The sequence below is a fragment of the Manis javanica genome, chromosome 9 (assembly GCF_040802235.1).
Source record: "Manis javanica isolate MJ-LG chromosome 9, MJ_LKY, whole genome shotgun sequence".
NCBI lineage: Eukaryota > Metazoa > Chordata > Mammalia > Pholidota > Manidae > Manis > Manis javanica.
Window position 1 is genome coordinate 33,452,294 of NC_133164.1, and position 25,259 is coordinate 33,477,552.

At 33.4% G+C, this 25,259-nt stretch overlaps 1 long non-coding RNA gene across 1 annotated transcript in view; it reads left to right on the forward strand.

Annotated features, from left to right (window-relative positions):
- Window positions 1–25,259, forward strand: part of LOC140843512 (uncharacterized) — a 150,341-nt gene that overhangs the window by 39,988 nt on the left and 85,094 nt on the right. Inside the window, exon 2 of the long non-coding RNA XR_012121349.1 lies at window positions 17,992–18,111. This is a non-coding gene — a long non-coding RNA (uncharacterized lncRNA). The remainder of the gene's footprint in view (window positions 1–17,991; window positions 18,112–25,259) is intronic.

Consider the following 25,259-nt stretch of genomic DNA (forward strand, 5'->3'; position numbering starts at 1 on the left):
TATTGAATGTCCTATACTCTGAATCAAATTCTTCTTGTTTTCTGCCATTTCCTTGAGAGAATGGGTAACATATTAGTATAAAGAGTAACTAATAATATGTTTCCACAAAAATTGTCTTCTGCTGTTTCTGGGATTAATTCTTCTTAGTATGTTTTCTTGTATTGGAGAGACTACAATTTTGGGTTTGCATTCCTGTCTCCAATCCCGCTTATTGCTTTCTTTCACTAGTCTACAACTCAGGGAAGGATTACATCTTGTATTTCAGACCATTTGCTTCACCAATAAAGCACCTAGAAGAATAAAACATGGTTAGATATAAAGAGAACCTATTTAATAACTTTCATTTTATAAACTGTCATAAGATCTATGAAAAAGCAAATATTAGTTATTTAGTCATTACCTTTTAACTAATTAGTGTCATGTAATTAATGTCATGTGCAGAAGAGAAAATAATAATAATAAAAAAGAACAGTACAATGACTGATATTCTCACTGTATAACTTCATTAAGCCAGGAAGAAGAAATATAAAATTCTTATAAATATTTAAAATATAGAAAACTGCATCAGAAAAATGAGTAATTTTCATTAGAAATGTGACATCAGTAGCTCTTAATCCAAGAGCTTGAATTTTGAGGTCCATGAGTTCTTAGGTCAAATCCTGCCTCTTACTTTTCTTAGATATATTACATTAAACCTCATCAATTAACCTCATTATGCCCCAGTTTTCTCATTTATAAAATTAATATTAAATCAGAAAATGAATGTAAAACACATGCTGGTTGACACATGTTAAATATGAGAACTCTATCTTATTATTTTTATATGAGACAGATTTCTCCTGTTTAAAAAAAAAAAGTCAATATGCAGATATGTTTGCTCTTCTTTCATTCCATTATACATGCTTCTACCAGAGGGAAAGAATGCTAAATTTAGTAATTGACTGACACATTCCAATAAACAGGATATATTTTTAAGTGTAGACAAGTTTTTTCTATATCTAAGGCATGATAAATACTATAACATGAAATATTATTATGTCTATACACTTTTTCTATTTTCCTGGAAAAGCAAATTGGGATGTTTATATAATCCATACACATTTTTTTTATCCTTACATATTATAATCCATCTCATGTGATTGTCAATTAGTCTGACCCAATTAATTAGAGATGAACAATAAGTAGAAAATCAAGGAGAAATCTCACTTGGCACTTGGTCCTTTTATTCAGATATTCTTCTGGAAACACTCTAGCTTCAATAAAGTAAATACTGGCAGAAATCTAATTGTTCCTGTAAGTGTGAGATTTAATCCCATCACAACATACTGTCTATAACATTTCATATTCTACCCTGATAGACTGAATTTGGCAAACAACTTTGTTAGAAGTGGTTTTGTGTTTATCGTGTTCCTTTTTCATGAGGTTTCCAACACAAGAGGGGTTACAAGCTTGACTAACTCACAACCAGCAGAAATTTTATTGCCATTCTTTTTTAGTAGTTTTAACTGGTACTTATCCCAGAGGGATATATAGTAAAAGACAGATGTTGGTTAATTCTTTTCTTTTCTTTTCTTACCTTAGGCTAGAAACTTTTCTATTTATTAATCAAGAGTAATATATATGCTGAGTAATTACTACTCAGGAATTTAAAACTATACACCTTTTTCACTTTATCTCTTAGAATTCTTTGTTATATTTGCAAACAAGAAATGAGGCATGGCGCCTAGTATTTTAGTTTAGCATTAATTAGTTTATGTTATTTAAAGTAGTTATTAGATAATTTTTTTCTTTTCAAATGGTTACATTTTTATTTTTAAGATAATTGTCCTCTGAATTTTTCTTAATGTTCCCATTTGCTTTTTAATTTCTCCTTTTATATCCAAGAAAAATAATTCTTATATAATTTAACTCAAAGTATATAGATATAAAAATAGTAGTATGACAAATGTGGAGTTTGCTTTCTAGTATTTTCAAGTGAAACCAGAGAATTTATGCCTTGGAAAAAAATAGTGCTTTTTATTTCTCAACCTAAGAATATTTCTACACCAGCATAGATGAATTATATTTTTCCTTTGTGTATAAAACATTATAGAGCATTAAACTCTGTACTATATGAAAAGAGATTTTATATTATTAGCTTGAGCAATTTGGAATAAGTATCTTAATAAACTAAAATGTTCTAAGTTAGCAAAAGAAACATAAAATTATTGAAGTAAAAGTCTAATATAAATGACAACACCACAAACAAACTTGCATTTCCCTTTAAAAGAATCTCACTTACAAAATGTATGTAAGAGCATGATAATAACTAGGACAAGTGAAAGATTCTTTTGGCTTGGACAAATGTTTACCTTAAGATGAGTTTACTTCAGAAACATTCCCTGATTCCCCATTTACTTAATGAAATAATGCAAACAAAAACTTCCCAGGATTGGATCTATTTTATATATAGTTATATATACATATATATCATATAATTTGTAATATGTAAAACCTGTCACATGAAGAAAAGTTATTTTTAAAGGAATATTTGAGTATGTGACTCCTATTCATCTGCTTTTTTTCAGGTTAGACACAGACTTTTATATAAATTATAAAAAATGTTTCCATAGATGAAAGCTGTTTCATATATATATATATTTTATATATAATATCCATTTTATATATATATATATTGCACTTGGTATTGCTAAGTGTGTTCATACTAAAATTTTGAAACTGATTACATTAACTTCTGAAGGGAAGTATTGGTCAAAAAAATTTTAGCGTCACTATTTAGAATATAAATCCTATGATTTCAGTGTTTGGACTACAAAAAACAATATATAAGATAGCTATTTACTTGTAAAAAGATGTATGCTTTAAGAAAAATAAAGTGGTGTGTAATACTGGAAATTATATAATCATATTCCACATTTGAAATTAAACTTCTGTGGATTAATTGTTTATGAAAATGTAATGACAGTACATTAAAAATATTTCACCACAGGTTAATGTCTTGACCTGAAGGAAGCAGAATTACAGAGCAGCACATTTTATAATAAGGAGTCATGAAATATAAATCATGAAATATAAATAATAAGGGAAGTTTAATTAAATTTGGAAGGCTTCCATGTGTATTCATTTACGTTAAGTTTTCTGTGTTCTCCCATTTTACATGTCTTTGAGTTTAAATTCTTTTAAAAACATTTTGTGATCAATCATTCACTGAGAACATGCCATGAGCATTTTTTTTTTTTTGGTTTGGTTTTAAATTCTGTATTATCTCCTGGCAGACATCAAAATAATTGCATTCTTTTTATTTTTAGCATTAAACTTTATTTCATAAAACTTCTAATGAACTGATTAGTAATATTTCTAATTGAAATATATTTCCTGAAGTTTCTAAAAGTTGTGTTTGTCCAATGCTCCAAAGATAGACATGCAGAAAATGCTATGACATACATGTAGAACCCATTCTTGATTTGTTAATAAGTCTAACTTCTGTAGCATTAAAATACATACATTAAATTAGAAATAAAATTTCAAATACACCTGCCCTAAGAAAAGAAGTATGAGGTGGAAAAACAAAAGAGGACTCTTAAGAAATTTCTCTATGGGAAGCAGTATCTTGCTGAATAGCCAACAAATCAAAATGCACCCACAAAGGGACTAGTCAAAAATCAATCACTAAGGTAATCATGCAGATCCTTACAGTCATGAGGAAAAACATACAAATGAGGAATATACAAAATTTCTATTTGAAATTTCCTGTGATCACTGGGGAAGCCAATGTTTCCCAGCTATTTAAGGAATTCTGAGGCAAATAGCTACAGGGAAAATCCCACCAAAATATGTAATAGGAGACAGACTACCAGCAAAGGCTTTATACTGTCCCTGAACAGCACCCAGGTTAATATCTCAAGCAGCTGTCTTGTTCTCTGTGGTCTAAGCTTTTAACTAACTTTAATTAAATGGAACCTTTGGTGTGCAAGAGTACATATGCCTGGGATATGAATAAAAGAAACAAATAGCAGAGCCTGGCATGTGGGTTACACACACATGCATCATTTGATTTTTGATTTTTTGCAAGGATATTTTAACATTCATGAGAGGTAAAAAGGAGAGCAGAAATAGAATTGTCTCTCTCGACTTTAACTTTTTGCTTACTATTCTTACCATCACAACTAATATTAAAAAACATTATAACTCTTAATTTTCAGATGCACAATCTGCAATGTTTAAATGGACCCTGTGGAGTTTGGTCCAAAACCAAACCAATTGGTTGCAAGCTATTTTCTCTTCCCTTAGACGTTCTGCTGCAATATTTGCATAAATGTAACCATGCTGTCCGTCTTTTAACTTTCACTCAATTAATTATGCTTCCAGCCCCCTGCTGATGGACAAAAATGAGACTTCATCTGCAAATAGCTTCAGCAGTTTACAGCTTATTAAATGCCAAAATCTAGTTAAGACAGTTTGAGAATTCTCATGTCAGGCATTTCAACATGCCATTTTTAACACAAAATTCTTATTAAAAAAATGAACCCACTACTCCAAGTCAGGAAAAAAATCAGTGGTATAAAGGTAATGAACAGATTAAAATTTTATACAAATTGTGTACTTAGCATATGTAGCTTACTCTGAGCACACTTAATTGGTTTGCCTAATAATGAAACAGCTATGAGAAAAACTACTAAGTTGACAAGAAAATGGTCTCTACAAATTGCAAACAGCTTTCATCTATGGAACCATTTTTTATAATTTATATAAAAGTCTATGTATAGCCTGAAAAAAGCAGATGAATAGGAGTTATATACTCAAATATTCCTTTAAAATAACTTTTCTTTTACTTCATGTGACAGGTTTTACATATTACAACAGACATCTGGTACATTCATGAGCTGGTATTCTTATACCATTTAGGGTTTGTTCTTCATTTAAGCCAGAAAGAGAAAGAAAGAATAATATATCCATTAAAGCCAAATGAATAGATAAAACATAAACCATTTTGCATTCTGCTCTAAAAGGACTGAAATATTTCTTTTCCATAATTCTGTGTGTTAATCTGACCTCCCTACATCCTCATGAGCATACCTGTAAAATTAGCTAAAATCAAAACTTCCTTGAGAAACATTCTTTTGTATCTGGCATTAAGCATTTTGGTTTTGTAGGCACTTTATTCTCTATGTCTATTTTATAATGATAGTTTTAATAAGATATATATGATTACCTTTTGTTTGGGGAGAAGGGAAGTCATTTTATTTATTCCACTGAAGGAATTACAATATTTAGTAAAAGATGTTTGCATTTAGTTCAGCATTAAGACTATTTTAGTTACTTATTTAGTTATTGTCATAGAAAAGCCAGGTTGGATTCCTATGGCAATTGGCGATCAGTCTCAAATCTGAAATTGATTTCTTCACTGTTACAGCATATCATATGTCTACTGTATTGGATTTTATTGACAAATCATGTCATGTTTATGTTCTCTTATGAACTATCATGATGGGGCCAACCAAATATGACATGATGATTTATTAGAGAAATGTCAGAGATTATTTTAAAAGCAATTTATGCCTGATCATATACCAATTAACAGCCTTCGTAACAAATCCCCAAAGATATAGTTGGCATTTGATCAAAAGGAAATTATTTCAATTGCTGATATTTGAATATTTGGGACATTTTAAGGAAATTCATGTATCTACTCAATGGCTATGACTGTGGAAACATATGATGGCTACAAATATTGTTCTGATACAGAATGACATTTTTTTCTTCTTTTACTGACATACCATCGGTATACAATCTTATATTGGTTTTAAATGTACAACACAGTGGTTCAGCAGTTACCCATATTATTTCACCCTCACCCCCCCTAGTGTGGTTACTATCTATCAACATAGAAAGATGTTACAGAATCACTGACTATATTCTCCATGCTTTGTTACCATCCCCATGACCAACCTATATTGTAATTGTGAATTATTGTGCTCCTTTATCCTCCTCCCTCCAAGTACATGTCATAGCTCCCCTTTCTACAGCTCTGACCAAAGAGGCGAAAAATACAAAAAAAGTCATGTATTGTCTCTACGTTTTAACAAATCCTGCATGATTTCTTATGTAAATTTGTTATTAGCAACCAGAAGGGTATTATTTTAGGACTAGAAGATACAGAGATAATTTTGCAAACCCAGAAAGAAGGGAAATTTAAAGTATAGGGAGCCTTATGTTACATACGAACTGTGAAGATACATAAATTGTAGTATAGTGTTGTTAGGCAGCTCTAAGATATCTTGGCATTTTTCCCTGTGGGTAATCTGTATGCAGCAAGTAGGAGGTGAAACAGATTTTGCTTGATTGATTTTTTTGTTCTTAGTTAAAAATGTAAAACTTTTTCATTTTCTCATTCCATAGTAAGATTTGAAGACTTTGAAAGTCATGTGTGCGTGGTTGTAAAATGCATGTTTTTGAGGTGTTTTGTAGGTGTCTATTGGAAAATAATAGAATGTACAGTAACTGCAATGGATCCATAAGGCAAATGATATGACCATTCCCTCGGCTACAGTTAAATTCTGAAATAACGTCATGCAAGAGGGTCACAGATGTACAACTTTGGTGCCACAGATAGGACATAGGATTTATTTCAGGGGAAGAACTTGCAGGCAGAGAAGTAGCACAGGTGCAACCCTGTGAGTGACCGTTATGCCACAGCACTGGCCAGGCACAGATGCTCTGCATGTGTCATAGCCAAGGTTCCAGAAGATGAGGCCTGGCTCAGCAGGTTGGAGATGGGACATGTGGTGAGGGGGTCTGTTCAAGAGGGAACCAACGCCAACCCTGTGCCATTGCTTTACATCTTTATAGGTGAGCCTAAGAGGTGAGGGAATTCTTGAGTAAATAAAGCATATTATTAAGCGGTCTCCAAATCCAGAAACAATGCTAAGGGTCATGCATACTCAGTGGCCTTTTCTTGTCTGCCAAGGATGATGTGGTCAGCTCAAGGTTTGTTCTCTGCAAACAGGCTTAGTTAACTGAGCCAATTCTCTGCTAAGAAACCAAACGCAGAATAGAAATAGGCTCCTAGGGCATATAAATTTGTCTCTAATCAAATAGAAAATTTGTCTTAGCTTTGTAATGAGATTTAAAAGTTCTTTTAGCTCCTCCTGCCTGTTTAGGAATTTCACATTATCAGTTGTCTTCATGGCTTAAAAATAATGTCTTGTCCTCTTACATTCTTCCAGCTTCACGTTTTCTCCCTTCGTATTCAAACAATTCTGAAGAATTGGCTGTACTGTTGCTTTTGCTCACCCAGCCTCTAAACAAAATAGGCTTCTATGATAGCACTCCATTGAATCAGTTTTCACTAAGGTCACCACTTACTTCCACAGCTTCAAATTTAATGTCCATTACTCAAGTGTCAACATATTTTTTATAAAACATTCTCTTTCCTTGGTGCCTTTGACATCATACTCTCCAGATTTCCCTAGTTCTTCATGGCCACTGCATTACACATTTGTTTGCAAATTTATTCTTTGTTCATTGACCTGTGAAGATTGGAGATCTGCAAGACTTGATTCTATCCCACATTTTCTTCTTTTCTAGACTCTTGCTAGGTAGCTTCATTTATGCCTATGGTTTCATTTACTGTCTTATAGGTTGATAGCTTCCAAAGCCTTACACCATCCTACAGATCTCCTCTGAGTTCCAGCAATGTATATTTACTTGCTGAGAGATATTTCTACTTGGATTTTTCAAAGGCACCTCAAACTTAACTCTTAAGACAAAAGAAGAAACCCACAATTTTCATCCAACACTGGTTTTCTCATGTTCTCTAAAAGCAGTGAGAGATGACACAAAACCTCCAGGTGTGATTAAAGCTTGCCGCATACTTGTCCTGTTGCCATATCCAATATCTCGGTAAGTCTTGTCCATTTTACCAGTTGACTATCCTCTAAATTTGTACATGTCCCTCCATCACCACATCTGTTATTCTAGGCTTACCCAACAATAACATTTCCTTAGGCTGTCCCCATACCCTGGCATTTTCTGCCTTCATATAAACACTAATGTTTCAACTTTACTTACATTTTCAAAATTAAGTCTTACCATTAAGCCCCATGCACATTAAAGCCCTTCAGTGTTGTGTTTCCATTTTTCATAGAATAAGTTTCTTAATACAGGTAAAGACTTTTGTGATCATAACCATGTTTGTCTCTTCAGTCTCCCTGTTTATCTTTCTTTATCACCTCTCTTGCCACTTTACTAATACTTTTTGTCCTCTGGGCTCTGTAGAATTTACACTAATCTCTAAAATCCTACAGCATGCCTGCTTCCCAGCCCTTCCACCACCAAGAGTGCCCTTCCCACGTGTGTGCCCTCTTTGTCAGTGTAGAAGTCAAGTGCTAACTCCCAGTACTCAGGCCACTCCTTTGGCTTCATAGAAGCCTGAGGATTTGATCCCCAAGCTAATCCTCATTATGATATGAAATCAAGGAATCTATAGATAGAGAATTCAAGATAAATGAGAATCTGACCTGTCCCTCATTGGCAAAGTAATTTATGGAGTAATGAGTAATGGGTATTAATGAGATGCAGCTTCACTGGAGAATGGATCCACTCACATATCTCTGAGGGGCACAGGACCAGTAAAGTATAAAACCCAAAGGAACTCCCTTTCTTTTGTTTCCCTGTCTTACTAGAACATGCTACTTAGGTAAGCTAGCATTTATAAATCACAATATCTGAGTGGCTTAATACAATCAAAGAATATTTTCTAGGCACCCTCAACAGTTGAAATTGGTGTAGCTGATGGGTGGGAGCTTTTGTCTACATATGTTTCCAGGAAACTAGGATCCTTCCTTCTTGTGATTCTTCTAATGACCAAAGATTTGGACAAAATAGACACATTTTTTTCCATTCATATTTTACTGGCAACATCATGGCCACACTTAATACAGGGAGACCAGGAGATATTGTTTAGTTGCATACCCAGAAAGAAGAGAGAAACTGTGATCTTGGTAGGGAGTTAGCAATCCCTTCCACAGTTACCCCCAAATATCTGTGTAAACTATACTTTCTACAGACAGGAAATACTCATCTCCCCATATTACACAATATAATACCACTCTGAGTTTATGAATCCATTCAGTGTCAAACATCACAGTTTTCTCCATCAGGTTTGAATACGGGTCCTCTTGAGCTAGACTAAAATACTTGTTATCTTCTTCCATCTTTATATCCCCTGATCCCCACTACACTATCCTCTTAAACATTCATTGTATAGTTTCAAGGAGAAACAATAAAATACAATTAAAATTTTGTTCCAGAAAGGGAAATTGCAAGACCCAAAGAAGTCACTGTTAGCATCAAAATGCTTCTGGGCAGGCATTGTAAGCAGCTTTCCTGCCAGGGGAATTTCCTTGTTTACCTCCTATACCTATAATAATTTCCTGAAGGTGCTGGAGCCAAGGGGTCCATGAATTACACATGTAGGAAAGCTGCCTGCTTGTCTTAAACATCCCCTTGAATTTTCATATGAGAGAAAAAAACTGAGACATTTTGGGGGTCTATTTGTTACAGGAGCTAGCATTGTTCTAGCTAATCACACACTGCAGAAGCGATGTCTGTTTGTGACTGAGGCCATGTTTTAGGAAGGAAGAAACAGTTACTAGATGGAGCATTGCCGCATGTCAGGAAGAAACAAGAACAATACTGTGACTGATTCTATTGGCCATTTCATAACAGAGAATATGGAAATTGATGACAATTATTTAACTTATTCAAGGATTGCTGTATTACTACTTGCAACTAAAAAACTTTCTTTCCCTTAAAGAGAATCTGAAGCAAGTTAATAAAACTGATAAGCATGCATTGCTTAATCACTAGTCCATTGGAGGAAAATGATGAATATAGGTTCCAAAACTCATAATATTCTCAAGTTGAATTTCAAATTTATTATGCTTCTCTTGAATTAAGAAACAAGACATAAAACAATGTCTGTAAGATCATTTGAAGGAAAAGTAAATATTTGTATAAAACAAAAATTGCAAAATTTCATATTATTAGAAAATCATCTAGTATTGCAAAGTATTTGTTTCCTGAACTAGTACAAATTCTTCCTTTTCTTGTACATAGCACTATAGATTACTTTTGTCATAATAGCTCTGGGAAATAACCTACAAAAACATATCTTTTTGGGGAAATAGTTACAATAATAAAAAACATATTTGTCTTAGCCCATCATTTATCCCTAATTTCTAGGCATGCAGAGCCCACTGCTCCCTACTTATATAACACCCTATTCTCACCAGTCTTCTTTGGGATATAATTCATCCACTAGAACATTCCTAATGTCTTCCTTTCTCTATTCAAATCAAACTATCTTTTGTGTGTCTCGTTCCTTCAGAACTCAGCATTTTCTTGTGTGAGAATTAATTTGATAGATGTGCAATGTTAGTTTTGAGTGACTTCTCATATATTAAAGTATTTGCTATGTTTTTAGGTAGTACTTGTCTTTCATACTGTTTTCCTGAAGTCACAGCATTAATTGACAAGAATAACATTAAAGATAGAAAAACTATCTTCAGGGGCTTCCTATCTGCCTTCTCTCTTGTCTACCTCTACATTTGGAGCACTATGTCAGATGTACATGGTGGTGTATTAATGAGTTTAATATTATCTGTGTACAGCATCCACTGTAGCCAGCATATTCTTTTGCAGGCTGCAGAGTATACTATGTTCTCTTACCTCTGAGTCTGGCTATAGGAGGTTTCTCCTAAGCAGGGGTTCTGTGCAATGACTGTTGTGCTTAATCTTCAACAGTTTTTCTCAGTACAACCTAAGATCACTTCTTCATGATGGCATCTTCCATTCCTGTGAGTTACCCATCAGATTATCCACTAGTCCCATCCTCTAATACACTGCTTACCAAATTTTATCATAATTGTTTGCTAATTCATCCATGTTACCACTAAACCTTTTAAGTTTAGTGAGGAAAGGAATTTATTTTTGTACCTTTATAGAAACCAGCACTTTCCTTATCTTGGTAATCAGTACCCAGAGATGTTGGTGGAATGGGTTAATGAATGAATGAATCAATGAATGAATGAATGAATGCAAGAGTAAATCTGTAGAGGGAACATTGTGATAGATAAGCTGTGTAATAAGATAGAGCCAATATATGAATTAGAGGTGGTGTGCAAATGATACTGTTTGATCAATTGAGGGTACTGAATTGTGGTAGATAGCTTTCTATTTCATGACTACATAGTTTGAGAACATACACCAGAAATGAATATTCTCAGATTCTGGACCAACCATTCCAAAGTGTCCATCTATGCTTCTCGTCCCCATCTTGCTTATCATCAATCACTGTCAACACTAGCCACTGTCCAAGAATCTGTGTATCACTCTACTCCGTCCTGTGTTTTTAAATAATTTAAGAACTATATACACTACTTGCAACTATGCCCATTTGTAAGATTTTCCCCTCTGCTACTCTATATAGACTCCAGGATCTAGGCTCTAATTATTCAGAGGCTTTTCTTAAATTGTTATTTTCATCATAAAGCTATTAGGTTAAGTTTAATTTCCATGAGACATAGATTAGAGGGAAAACTTCCAAAAGAGTTTCTTGCTGTTCTTGCATGAGAGGAAATTCATCCGATAAGCTAGAACTGATATGGTTTTCTTATCCTTAATGGAAGAACCTAGTAGTCAGCGACCAAGTGGTAAAATACAGCAGGAGAGATTTAACAATAACATCTCTGGGAATGAATTGACACTTGGATATCTGGTAATGGCCAATAACTTATGGGTTTCCAGGAATGAAAGTGACAGGTAAAGTGCTGGGGCCTCATTTGATTTATACAGCAGCCAAAAAAAAAAAAAAAAAGACACCTAGTTTTGGCAAACAGAAAGCTTCAGGCACCACGTCAAAGATTCACAGCCTTTTCCCTGATTTTATATCCTTGAGTCATTTCACAGCCCAGAGTTCCTGAATGAAGGGTAGGCAGGTGTTCTTTAGGAAGGACTCTGTATTCATTTTTCACAAAAAGAACAATTCCTCTTCACTTTTTGCCTCTCACACAACTTACATCTCTTCTGTAGCTCAGAGAAAATTTCAGCTCATCTGTATGCTAAATAACTGTAATTCCATTTCATTCTTCTCATACTGAAATATGTCTTCTTCCATTTTAGGATTTATATTAGCCCCTAAACATACACAGTTGTGAAGCCTTAGAAAGCCACGATCAAGTTGTATTCATTTTTTTTAAACTTCAATAGCTTTCCATATGTTTGCTGCATTGCATTGAATTAAAAATGTAATTCCTTTCAAAGTTTTTTCCTACCTTAAAACAATAAACCATAATGGAGCCTATTTTAGAAATGTGCTTCTTTCAATTTCATATTTTCACAAGTTCTTAACTAATGATGAAGTGAAAGGAAAGTATGTGGGAAGTTCCTAAATCTTTGTATATAGTGAAATTGTATGTCATTTAATAATGAAGACAAATGTTCTCCAAAATATGGATAAATGCAGCCTGTCTTCCTTCTATATTGACACTGCTGGGCCATAAAACAGATACACTGGCTAACTAACCAATGAGAGTATCAAGTTATCAGACAGGGCAAACAGAAAAGAAGAAAGAAGCAGTTGCCTTCTACTGATGATTAGTAGGAAAAAAAGGAGTATAGCATGACAAAAGAAGGAAATTGGAAAGCATTTTCAGTTTTAATATCCCAAAATACATCAATATGTTATTTCATAATTTGTAAAATAAAAATGTAATTATATCTTTCTTTATTACAATAATCATTGCCTTTTCAATAAAATCCAAACTCTTTATTATGAAACACAAGTCCATCATGATTTAGTCTCCACCCAAATTCCCCAGCTTCTTACCTCACCACAGGTCATCTGCTCACTTCTAGTTTTATTGATTTACTTGCGTTTTCCTGAATCATTTTCTTTTTTCAACTCTACAACTTTTTCACAGTCAGATTGCTTTTATACCTTCTTCATCTTTCCAATGTCTCTGCTTCTCATCCTTTGCCTTAGTTTGGGTTTCCTGGAAGCAGATCCTGAGATGAGGTTTAAGAAGATAGAGAAGTAGGGAAGTAGGACGAGAAAGATAGGAGACAAAGTACGTGCTGTCAAGCAAGTTACCGCTAAGGGCAACTGGGGTTTAATCCTGTGGGAACTTTGGCAACACTAACCTCAGAGCTATTCCACTGAGGGGAAATGGGCTAAAGTATAAATTCACCAACTTCCAATAGTCATTGTCTAGCCAGTCACTCATTTACTTTTAAAAGTTTGTTAACTTGAATTATACCTATAATACCAGATATATTTATTGTCAGGTTCTTATATAAGACTTAATTCTATTTCACCTTGTGGACAAAAGCTCAGATTTTTGAAAATTAGTAATTATACTATGAAAAAAATAGAACTCTACAATGTAGATCTGAAAATGTGAATGAATACTTCCAAATCTTCAGAGGGAAAAAAAGTACTAGAAGAATATTCGTTAGGAGCATAATGAACACTTCTTAGTTTCAAAGCTACTATGGAAATAGCTAATTCTTGAGACCTCATGGATATACTAGGGAAGATTAAGGTGGGACTTTCATTATCACATGTTTATTAATTCTAACATAATTTCTCAAGTATGTGATAAGCACTTTTAGCAAAGGTGCAGTGCAGGTTCGGGTTCTCAGTGAGAGTGGATAAAAGTATTTTAGTTTTCATTTGTTTTTTTACTGTTACAATATAACTTACTCTTGCTCACAGTAAGAGCAAACATATTAACCTTACAGTGCTTTTTTGAGTGTTAATGGTAATGTTTTTCATTATTTGTTTTTGTAACAAAGCACTATGGCAGCAATGGAAAAAATAAACCTTGTGAAACATTTTATCACCTATTCATATTAAACAAAAGTTTCATATATTTCAATATGGTGCAATATTGCAGCACAGGATTATGCAAACTAAAAGGGATTTCCACCTGCAGAAAAACTGATTGTTATTACCAAAGCTCAGGAATGAAAACCGATGAAGAAAGTCACCTGTGTTGTATCATGGCAATAAGTTTTAAAACACTCATAATCTAGTGATGTCAATGGCACAGTTATGATCAACTAATATATTTTAATTATGTGCAAATACACTGGCCCATGATGACAACAATAAAATACCATTGATCATAAAGGAAAAAATAAAGCTAAAAGCAAGTGACACAAGAAACTACAATACTGAGTGTTATTCTATGCTTAAAAAAATTTGCTGGTCACTTTGAAAGATATGAATAAATGTGTGATTCCAGAAGAATCTATTTAAAATATAAGATTTTATAGTGAATAATATTTTTCCTACATGGACTGTAATCATCATACTTAGAACTCTGAAATACAACACCTAGTTGGTATAAATCCTGCCTCTCGGACCCCACAGCCTGATGTATAAAGTGAAGAAAATAAAAGCCCTCTTAAAGGATTGTTGCTTTTCTTCACAGCATCATGTCTCAGGGACACTGAGGGCCACCTGCCTCAGAATCCCTCAGGTACATGCTGACAGACCCTGGCAGTGTCTATCTGAGACCCAATGAATGAAAATAAAGAAGGATACAGAAGGAAAGGGGAACTCTATATTTTTCTAAACTATTCTGCTCATTCTTGAGACCTCATGGATATACTAGGGAAGAGTAAGGTGGGACTTTCATTATCATATGTTTATTAGTTCTAACATAATTGCTCAAGTATGTGAACATTGAAATTATAAAAGATGTTAAAAGACCATTTTTTCTAAGCCAAAAGACCTTTTTAATGGTACAATCAGTAGTGAACTATTTTTCATAATATTTCAGCAAAGAAGATAGCTTTTCAAAATTGTTGTGAAAGAAAATGGAATTTGAAAGTATTTTTGGTTGTCTGTAAGGCATGCTCATTTTTTTCCATATCTGTCTGTCTATCTATCTATCTATCTATCTATCTATCTATCTATCTATCTATCTATCTATCTATCTATCTATCTAATCATCTATCTACCCACCTATATCTCTCTATGTGTGTGTGTATATATCTTTGTCTAAGATTGCTGATCTTCTTTTCAGTTTTGGTTCTAAAGTCTCAAATTGTTCCTATTCACACACTGTTCTACAATAGGTGCAAAATGTCATGTCTTGCTTTGAAATAATGTGATTAGGCATTTAAAATATAAATCTCTCATAACTGCTATAGTACTATTTATTTTCTGCCTCCTTCCAAAATGTACTTAAAATATTATATATACCTTCCAGATAAATGTTTTTAAAACTAGTACAAAGACTAAATAAGGAAAACAAAATGTGTTATACAGAAATACATACTGTAAATAACTGTATGGGACCTAAATTCAACTTCTGCCCAAAGCAAATGATAATAATATTAGTACTAGTAATAATATTAACAGCAACAATACAAGGATGAAAGGAAGCTTTGGGGGATGATGGATATGTATGTTATGACACAGATTGTGGTGATGATTTCAAGGGTTTATGCTTATCTCCAAACTGGTTAAGTTGTATGTATTAAATATGTATAGAATTTTATATGGCACTCATGTCACAGAAGTGGTATTTAAAAAGGCAATCAGTGATCAAATAGATGAATAATAGAACAGAAAAAAAATCTGAGGTAACAGAAAATATACATTTTTTCTAATTCTTTTTGCTCCAAAGTTGGATCATGTGACCGAGTTCATGTACCTTAACATACAAAAATTTATGGCATAAGGTTCACAGGCAGAAGATAAGTAAGCCAGCTTCTGTGATCTCTGTCATTCTAAGGAATTCTCACTGGTAGACTGGATGCCACACCTGCTAACTCCCATAATAACTGATGAATAACAGTTGTAACACACAGCCTCCACAGAAGATTTTAATTTGCTATCAGTTGTCTGTCATCACTGTTACGGAGATGTGTTCTTGGTCTTGTTGTGATAAAGAATTCAAGAACACACACAAAAAGGGGTTAAGCTTTAGAAATTTATTTGTAGCATAAGAGTTGAAGAAAATTGAGAGTACACACCCACGAGTTGGGTGCAGGCAGACCCAGAGGGAATGGTGTCCAGAAAACAATAGGAAGCCCTTTTACGTAAAGGAAGATGAATATTTATCAAGCAGGGATAGGTTTCACAGGGAACAGGCTGGGTCTTTGTGGAGTTCAGGCTTGCTCCACCCTCACATCAGGTGGGGGACTTTTTGGCTGTATTTGGTTCCCATTAGAACTGTCGTGACCTAGTGAGGCATTATTTTATTATGTTAATGATGGAGGGGCATGATTTTTACTATGTTAATGAGTATATAATCTATCTTTGGGTGAAGTTTGTCTCAACTTTTCCATGTTAGAACCAGCCAGGTTCGGCTGGTCTGTTATTTATATTATCATTCCCCACATAATACGAGAACAGTTTACATTCCCTGCTCATGTCTGTCGATTTACCTACTCTAACATCACCACTGGAGTATGAACTCTCAGAGAGCAAGAAATAGTGCCCCGTGGTGTCTCCAGCACCGCTATATCAGAGTACTCCATAAGTGCTGTTGAGTGTTCTGAACAAAGGATCATTGCTATACAAAATTGGGGGCTCGCTTCATGCTACCTCCTATTTGGGAGAAATGATTCCAGTGTCCCAGGAATTATTGACATACTTATTATAGATATAACTCCTTTTTTGCCAAGAGATTCATTTTTTCCATATGCAAGTTGAACTCCTGGCAGATTATATTGATAACAACTCACCATTCAGGTATGTAGATTACCTCCTCCCAGGTATTACATTCTTTAAATTCGTGCCACTTAACAGAGATAGGGACATCAATCACTTAGCTCCCCTAAAATAAATTATACTGTGGAGAACACAGTTCAATTGTCTTGCTGAGTTGCAAATTTAAATCATTGTATGAGGTTTTTAAAAATTTCATAGCTTAGACTAATATATGATAAACTCAATATATAAATATGACCTATTTTGGCCAATAACATTTTGTTTAGATTACATACATTTTATAGTAGTACTAAAAATCAAATATAGCACATGAATTAGTAAAAATTAAGGAATTTGCCAGAAAATTAAAGCTCATAAAGATTGGTTGCAAAGAGAGCAGAAAAAAGTATCTAGGTTTCAGTAAGGTTCATGTCATCGTGTTCTATGAATCTTAGAATACTTAAGGATATTTAGACATATAACTCAGATTATAAAACTTTCTGGTTTTTTTTTTTTAGAATTGAGAATTACGAAGCTGGCTTGTATTTGTTCCATTTGGGGTATTTTTTTTGCCAAAGTTAGTGGGGACCCATTTTTCTGAATGTTTGGGACCCTTTTCAGCTCAGAAATACTTTCTTCTGTTACAGATTTGCCCTTTTTCTTCTAATTTTTTTCATCAGAAATATTACTTTAACTACATTCACTCTTTACCTTCTATAATCCAGGTCTATTTTTTCCTCATGATTTTTATGTCTGTGTCTTTTACCTTGGGTTATTTTAATTCTATTAGTATCTCTTAAGCATAAGCTATGTATCTTTGGTTTGCTACACTATCAAGTTTGCATAACAAATATGTGTCTTTTATACAGGATGTAATCCTTTTTAGTCCTTCAGAGTATTTCCTTATCTGAGATGGTCATTTCCCTTTGAGTCTTTAGTTATTTTTATTGTTTTTAGATTTTTTATTTGTTCTGGTTTGTTTTTTTCATTGCACTCTTTCCCCTAACTTCATCCTTTCTCTTCATTAAGAGGAGTTATGAGTTCTGATCTATTGTCATCAATTAATAATTTTTCAAGGGATATATTTACTCTGATTTTTTAAAGCAACATTTATTCATTGGTGTTCTTTGGAAATTTTGCATAGGATTTTATGTTTTTCTTCCTCTTACTTGGTTTGCTAATGCTCTGTCTATCCAACTAGGCAGGGGGAGTGGGTTTGTACGTTCTCTTTAGCCCATTCCCTATTCTTGTGATCCATGCAGGTACTGGCTCAGATTTAAGGAAGCTGGGAGCCTGTGAAAAGCCTCAGGCAAGGCCCCTCCATCTTCACAGCACATTCTCTGTCTGACTATGAGAAACATGCTGACTGGTCTTAAGAGGAGGTATGTAACTTTAAAAGGAAATAATTCTACTAATATATCAACCAGTACAATTTATAAGCACTTCTGTATGCCAGATGCAATACTTGTATTGATTCTAATCCACCCTGAAAATTAGTAATTTTCAGTAATAATTCACTTATAGATGAGAGGAATGAAAATGGATTTAAATTGACCTTTTCATGCATGTATTGAACTTTGATGGAAGAAAAATTGGTAGTCAAGTAGTAATAGAAAGAACAAAGGTTTTCAGATAAATGTGGGGTCAAATTCTATAGCTATATGACTATGAGTATTCATTCCAAAGTATTCATATGAGGTAAAATGCAAATTAAAACATGGTAAGATTAAGTATTTCCAGATTTGGTGATATTTTTGTCAAATTTAATGTGAAGTAGTATTTGCATAAATGAATCTTCAAGACTTGGTCGACTTGTTCAGTTTTATTTCTCTAACATTGCCAGAAATAAGCATTTATATAGTAATACTGATTCTAAACTAAAACTATTAGAAAAATAAGGTAATTGAAGTTTTTTTTGCCATTCTACATAATAAAGTCTTGATTTGAGTCTCATACAAATGTCTTTGGAATTTCAGTTTATCTTGCATAGTATCAGGAAATGTGCCAAATATTTCTGTTTAATAATGCTTGTTGTTTCTATTTAAGTTTCTTTGAAATGGGTTAAGGACAGTTAAATGGTTCAGGATTATGTTGTAAATAGTAAAATCTAATATCCCTTTGCTGAAATAGTATGCCCTCCTCAACTTACTTTCATCAAAGTAAGTCATTATTCAAGAACATATTGCTTGTTTAAATCTTATCATTTTCAGATACCTGATAAAATAATTAGCTTTCTCTTGTTTTTAGTTAGAGGATTGCTAAAGATCAATGCACAATACATTATTTTTTGTTCTACAACACCAATTACTTTCATCCTCAGTGTAAATTTATTGATTTTTCTTAATAGTATATTAACACTAGTTACAGCATGGTGTTTATTAATTAGTAAGAGAAATATAGATTCATTTGTGAGTAGTTATTCCTTTTAAGTCTCTTGTTTAGAGCATGTATTATAGTATGATACCTGCTAATGGTGTGTAGAATTTAAAGATAGAGTTTCTTATTCCCAAGATTTCTATATTTTTCCTATTGTATTGAGATACATCTAAACTCAAAGTTAGCAAAAAAAAAAAATGAAAAAGAAAACTTCTTATGTAAATTTAAAAGTTAGAAAAACTTTTGTTTTTTTTTTTGCCTTTATTCTCAATTAAACTGATTTTATTTCTTTTACTTATGACCAAATAATACAAAATAGGTGCATTGAACACCTCTTTATAATGTCAGTTATTATAATATTATGTTGAAAAGACATGATAAAATGATAAAGTTGAAGTGAATATAACTTCATTTAATGAAGAAATATGCTTTTTGATTACTTGTGTATTTGTCTTCCTGGGAGTGAACTTGAGTAAAGGAAATACTGAAATAAGAAAGCCATGCAAATATCACAAAGAAGGGGGTTCTGCAATTGGATTTCAGGAAGTATAAATGTCTTGACAAGGCCATGCTTTGTAGAAGGAACAGCAAGGAGGCCAAAAGTAAAAAGTTACTTCTACATTTCAAAAATTTCTTTCATTGATTTGTTTGTTCTTATTTATTTACGTATGTTTGTGTTTCTATGGTGATGCTCTTAAAAACATCAGTATTTTCCTTTATGTGTTTTGCTGTTTTTGGGGGATTAAGAATATTTAAAAAGGCATAACTTGCTTAAAATATAGTGGAAATTTGTTTTTATTTGGCTTTATAATTTTTTTAAAAATTCACTTTGAAATATAACTTTACGACTCTTGCTGTCAATTTATATTAAAATAAACTTCTTAGATTGAGAGAGGGATGATATAATAGGTTAATTAGTCAAGAATTATCACTTAGATAATTTTGAATTTTTCTTATTCATAGTCAAGGATTATTTTACCATTTATTCAGTCTGGTATTTGTCTTTCATTGAAGATACATAATTTTTGACGTAGAAGGCTTGGACATTTCTTAATTGGTTTATTCTTAGATACTTAATCAATTTTATTGCTATCCTTTATGGAATATGGTTTACAATCGACTGTTGTGTTATGTAATTATTTTTGCTGTTTTTAGTACATTTCAAGGAAGGAGAAGAAAGCAAATGTCTTTATTCTACTATTTGATACTGTCATTTTCATCTAAATGTGAATTTTAAAAACAGAAAACTTATTGTGCAACATAATTGCACATATAATAAATTAAAATTCATATTGCTCTAATAAGTTGCAGAGACTGTAACTCAACATGGAAATCTGGATTCAGCAGACTGCCTTGAAGAAATTAAGTTCATATTAGAAATGTTAACATTAGGGTTACCAGTGTCTATATATTTTCTACATTATATTTTACTGAGTTTCTAAGAGTAAGTTCCTTGTAGGTAACTTTGAGAGCCAAATGCTCCATATTCCCTTACATATGTCAGTACTTATTCTATTGATCATGAATAGGATTTTTATGTTCCTTGTTAAGTCCATTATTTTTTATTTTTTATTTTTTATTTTTTATTTTTTATTTTTATTTTTTTATATTATTTTTTTTAGGAGAGCAAGGTGCAGACTTTTATTTAGAGATAAAGTGAGAGAATAGAGCTCCTGGCTCACGCCAGGAGGGGACAAGAGAGCCCCAAGTTCATTATTTTTGATGAGTATGTAGAACACAGTTGGAAACCACACTAATGAGTAAAATACAGACATAATCAGATATTGTTGAGCTTAGGATAGATTTTTTTGTTGCTGTTTTTAAAATTTTGTTACTAGAAAAGTGTTACTTGTGTGTATATATGTCTCAATATACATATATAACTTTCATGGGCTTAGTACTTGACTATTTCTTTAAGGCTCGTGTTATCAGTTAATAGTTTAGGGATAGTTAACAGTGTTAAGTCGTAATTCTTTGGTTTGTCAAAAGTAATTTTGAAAGAAAAATAGTCTACATGCTATCATGCACTAATTGATTACCTCTCTGTTTTATCTGTCAAGCAATACGTCTTGAAGCTCCTGACTTGCATGAACGGGCCCTGCTCGGGATCTCCCTCTGTCTGACCATCACTCCTTATTTCTTTCTTATTATGACTTCTTAGATGTTCCGGTCCATAAATCTTACCCTTTATCAATAGTTTTCTTGGTATTATTGCAGAGTTTTGGCTCTAGAGCCAGACATAGAGTTTCATTCGGTATCGCCACACTTCCCAACTGTGCGAGTTTGGGCAACTGCCTTTACTCCTGTGTGCCTAATATTTAAAATGACAATAAAATAGTAATTACATCATTGTTGGGTTTCTATTGTTAAATATATTACTTTATATATATTGACTAATACAATCTCTGGCATTCTTAGCAATTACATTATTATTTATTACTGTGAATATATTCCCTCCACTCTGGGGCTCTCACCTTTTACATTGATGTAACTCTTATTATTACAGATAACTCCACAAATGTCAAGATGATTTTATAAGTTTAATACCTTGAGATTTAATGCTTCAGTGAAATTAGAAGTCCAGTTGTGCAACAGATGCCAAAATCTAGTCTTAAAAATTTTATCTGCTAGAAATTTCCACTTGGTTATATAAATTTAGTATCATCACTTTACATTCTCAAATCAGTTTTCCTCGTATTTTCCTACTTTGGAGGAATGTTTTCCAAGTTACAGGTTTTAGACCTTTGAATGTGAGGATTATTTGTTCTTCTTTACACCATATATATTTATTTATATAAAGTACTTCCACAATATCTCATTTTATTATACGTTTGAAATCTTTGTGTGTATTATCATTGGAAAGTAACTTAATAACGTTTATGCTATATACAGTTCATGGGGCTATAATTTGTCTGAGGATTTAGTTATTTAAATAGGCCTAGTATAGGCCACTTCTTTTTTAAAACCAAAATATAAAGGTTGTAGAAATAACCATATTAAAAAATTGTGTTTAATGTCTAAAACAGGGAAGGAGACACTGTAAGAAAAGGGAATACACTTTGTCTCTGAGGATCAGCTCTTCCCAATAATGTGTTTCTGTTTTTTGGTTTCTTTTGTGGCTCATTCTGCATATGATAAGGCTGTTTAACATTTTTTTGGATATGACTTTATCTTACTGTGTTGGGAACTTTTGTTCCATCTTTTCACTTCAACAAATCTTTTCTGTGCTGGACAATAAAGTCCATTTTCTAATAAAGCTGATAGGAGCCTGGCATGTGGGGTTGGTTCTTTGTGTTTGGCTGTGTCAATCCAGACAATTAAGATGAAAAGCACATTTACATGAAAGTACAAAATTGAGATTACAGAAAGCAGTGTTAGCTTTTGTTATCTTGGTAATATTCTAAATTTTATTTGCTCTAGTTGTCAGGAATAGACTGAGTTCAAGAGAGTTTTTTTTTTTTCTCCACAAAAGTCAATTCACCTGAAAGTGAAGTTGATTTATGTAAGAGACAAGAAAAATGTAATTTATGGGGCCTGTGGCCCTGTTATTTATTTTGTATGCTCACATGATTTTGTAGGGTTTCTCATATTTTTGAAATGGATTTTGAGTGGCTGTTTCTCATGTGTTTGAAATGGTTAGGGTGAGGGAAAACAGCAAGGGAGGTGGGAGAGAAGGAGAAAATTACTGGAAAAAATACATAATCCCAATGGAATTATTACTCCTGGATTGTTGCCAAATTAATTTTTTTCTCTGCCTTATTTGTTGTACAAGTTTTGTGCTTTCATTATGAAGTGATTCTGCACCTGGGTATTCTAGGCATGTATATTATTTATTTCTAGAGGTATTTTCTATATGTACATCTAAATATATGTTTAGATGTATCTAAATATATGTACATGTACATATTGTATGCACACACAAATTTTCCATTTCTTTGTATGTGTATGTGTGTGCACATACACATACATGTATCTCCCCTGTCTATAGAAATCAAAACTGTATGCACTATTACATTACCTCAAGAAAAATAGTTTCATATGATCATTTTCCTTTGTTGTCATAAAAATTAATGTAACAAAGATCAGGGATGCAAAACCAGTCAAATCATGTTTCCACTTTGAATGATTGTAGTAGTTTCTTAAAACTTCAGATTAAGAGATTGTAAGGACTTATTTTGGTAAAGTGGGACAAAGCTTGATTGTCTGAGGAATCTGTAGCACTGGATTATATGCTTTCTATTCCCTGCCTAGAAGTCACATTTTAAAAATTATTTCAATTAGCACTTAGCCTAAGTTTACATGCATATCCAATTCTTTCCAGAATATTTATGCTTTCACAAGTATTTTTCTTATGTATTTAATGTCTCTGATCTTCAAATCTGGAATCACCATCCTCTATCCTTTCATTCTATATATGCTTTAATTCAAGTGGTGGACCACTGTGCATCTAGGCAAGCAGCTCATAAGTCTACATTGTTATGCTCGACTCCTTCCATTCAGGACCTCTCCCATCATGTCTGTTACCGAGGCACATTGACACAACCTCTAAATAAAGATCCACAGATGTATAGATGCTACCTTACCAGCCTCAGGTCACTAAACAATCAACATGTGGCCCCATCACTGATGGTCTGTGTTTGGATTAAAATTGGTTTCTCATTTGGAGTCTAAATATTTATCAACTTTATCCACTCATTTCTAACTCAACTACTGCTGTCCTCATTCAGGCCATCTGTACCAGACTATGGTAGCTACTTCCTCACTGATATCCTTGATTCTAACCCCATTGTCCTTCTATGATAAACTCCAGAAAGCCACCAGATTAAACTATATAAAGCAAAACTCTAAACTGATAGTCCCTTCCTGAGAGAACTCTACTCTCGCCACTGCCTCAAATCATGAGAAACTCCTTTATACTCACAAAACCATCCTGGTCTGACCCTGGCCTACCTCTTCATGCTCATCTCAGCCTCCTGCCTCATTCATTCCTTCACCTTATATACTAGATGGTGTTTGACATTGGGTGTTAGTTGTGTTGCCTGTATAAAATTAGTGATTTGTTCATTTAAAAACATACATTGAAGACCTCCTACATGTCATGCATGTTATAAGGCACTAGGAATGCCTATTCTTTCAACTTCCAAAGTTTTGCAGAGCAAAAGCTTATTTTTCTAGCAGCAGTTCACCTCAAGGGAGGCTCTCCTAATTGGTTGTCTTCTGTCTGCAAGGCTGGGTAATATAACCATTCCCCTATAAATGTACCATAAACATCTTTTTCTTTGTATATCTGGCATTTTGTTATAATACAGAATTATTTTACTGACAGAATATATATTGAAATACAGAGGATGTTTAAAGTTTTCTTTCTGAAACATGTGATTATATATAAGTGTTAAACAATAATTTACAAGTGTTACTAATTGAAACAGCATAATGTTTCAATAATAACTGGATACCAACCATGGTTTTGCTTATTAAGTCTTCCACATTGGACAAGTCCTTTGAATTCGTAGTACTTCAACATTTTTCATCCTAAAAAGTCTATGAAAGATATCACTGTGCCAGCCATAATAGACATTAATAATAGTGACATATGATTAAGTCCTATTTCAAATGTAATGTCATGTAAACTGAGGCAGGTGAATTCATATTTCTGTACTATAGTATATTTGTATATAAATTTATGAATATACAGCATAGTGTTCTTCTCAGTATATAATAACATAATGAACATAAAAATAGTTTGTAAATTATAAGGCATTACAGAAATATAATATTACCAGATTTTTGTGGTTTAGTATCAGTGGTAGATGTAGTGGCATTGCCGGTGTCCTCTTCGTGTCCCCAGTGTATCAGGGGTCAGCATACCAGGCCCCAGCTGCTGTGCATGCTGGCTCTTAGTGGCAGCCTTCCTCAATGCTGAATAACAGCTCCTCATGAGAGCCTAGTTACTATCCATTCCCTCCCAGCCTGTGCACAGTATTTCTTAGGCAGAAAGGTATAAAATGCGTGGTCTCCTTGATTCCAGATGAGCCGAACTGTGAGACGCAGTTCATGAGTGGACACCCTACCTTGTGCTCCTCCACTCCCTTCTCCCAAGAGCAGGCTCTACTGTATCCCATGCTCCCGAAACCTCACCTCAGCCTCTGCTTCT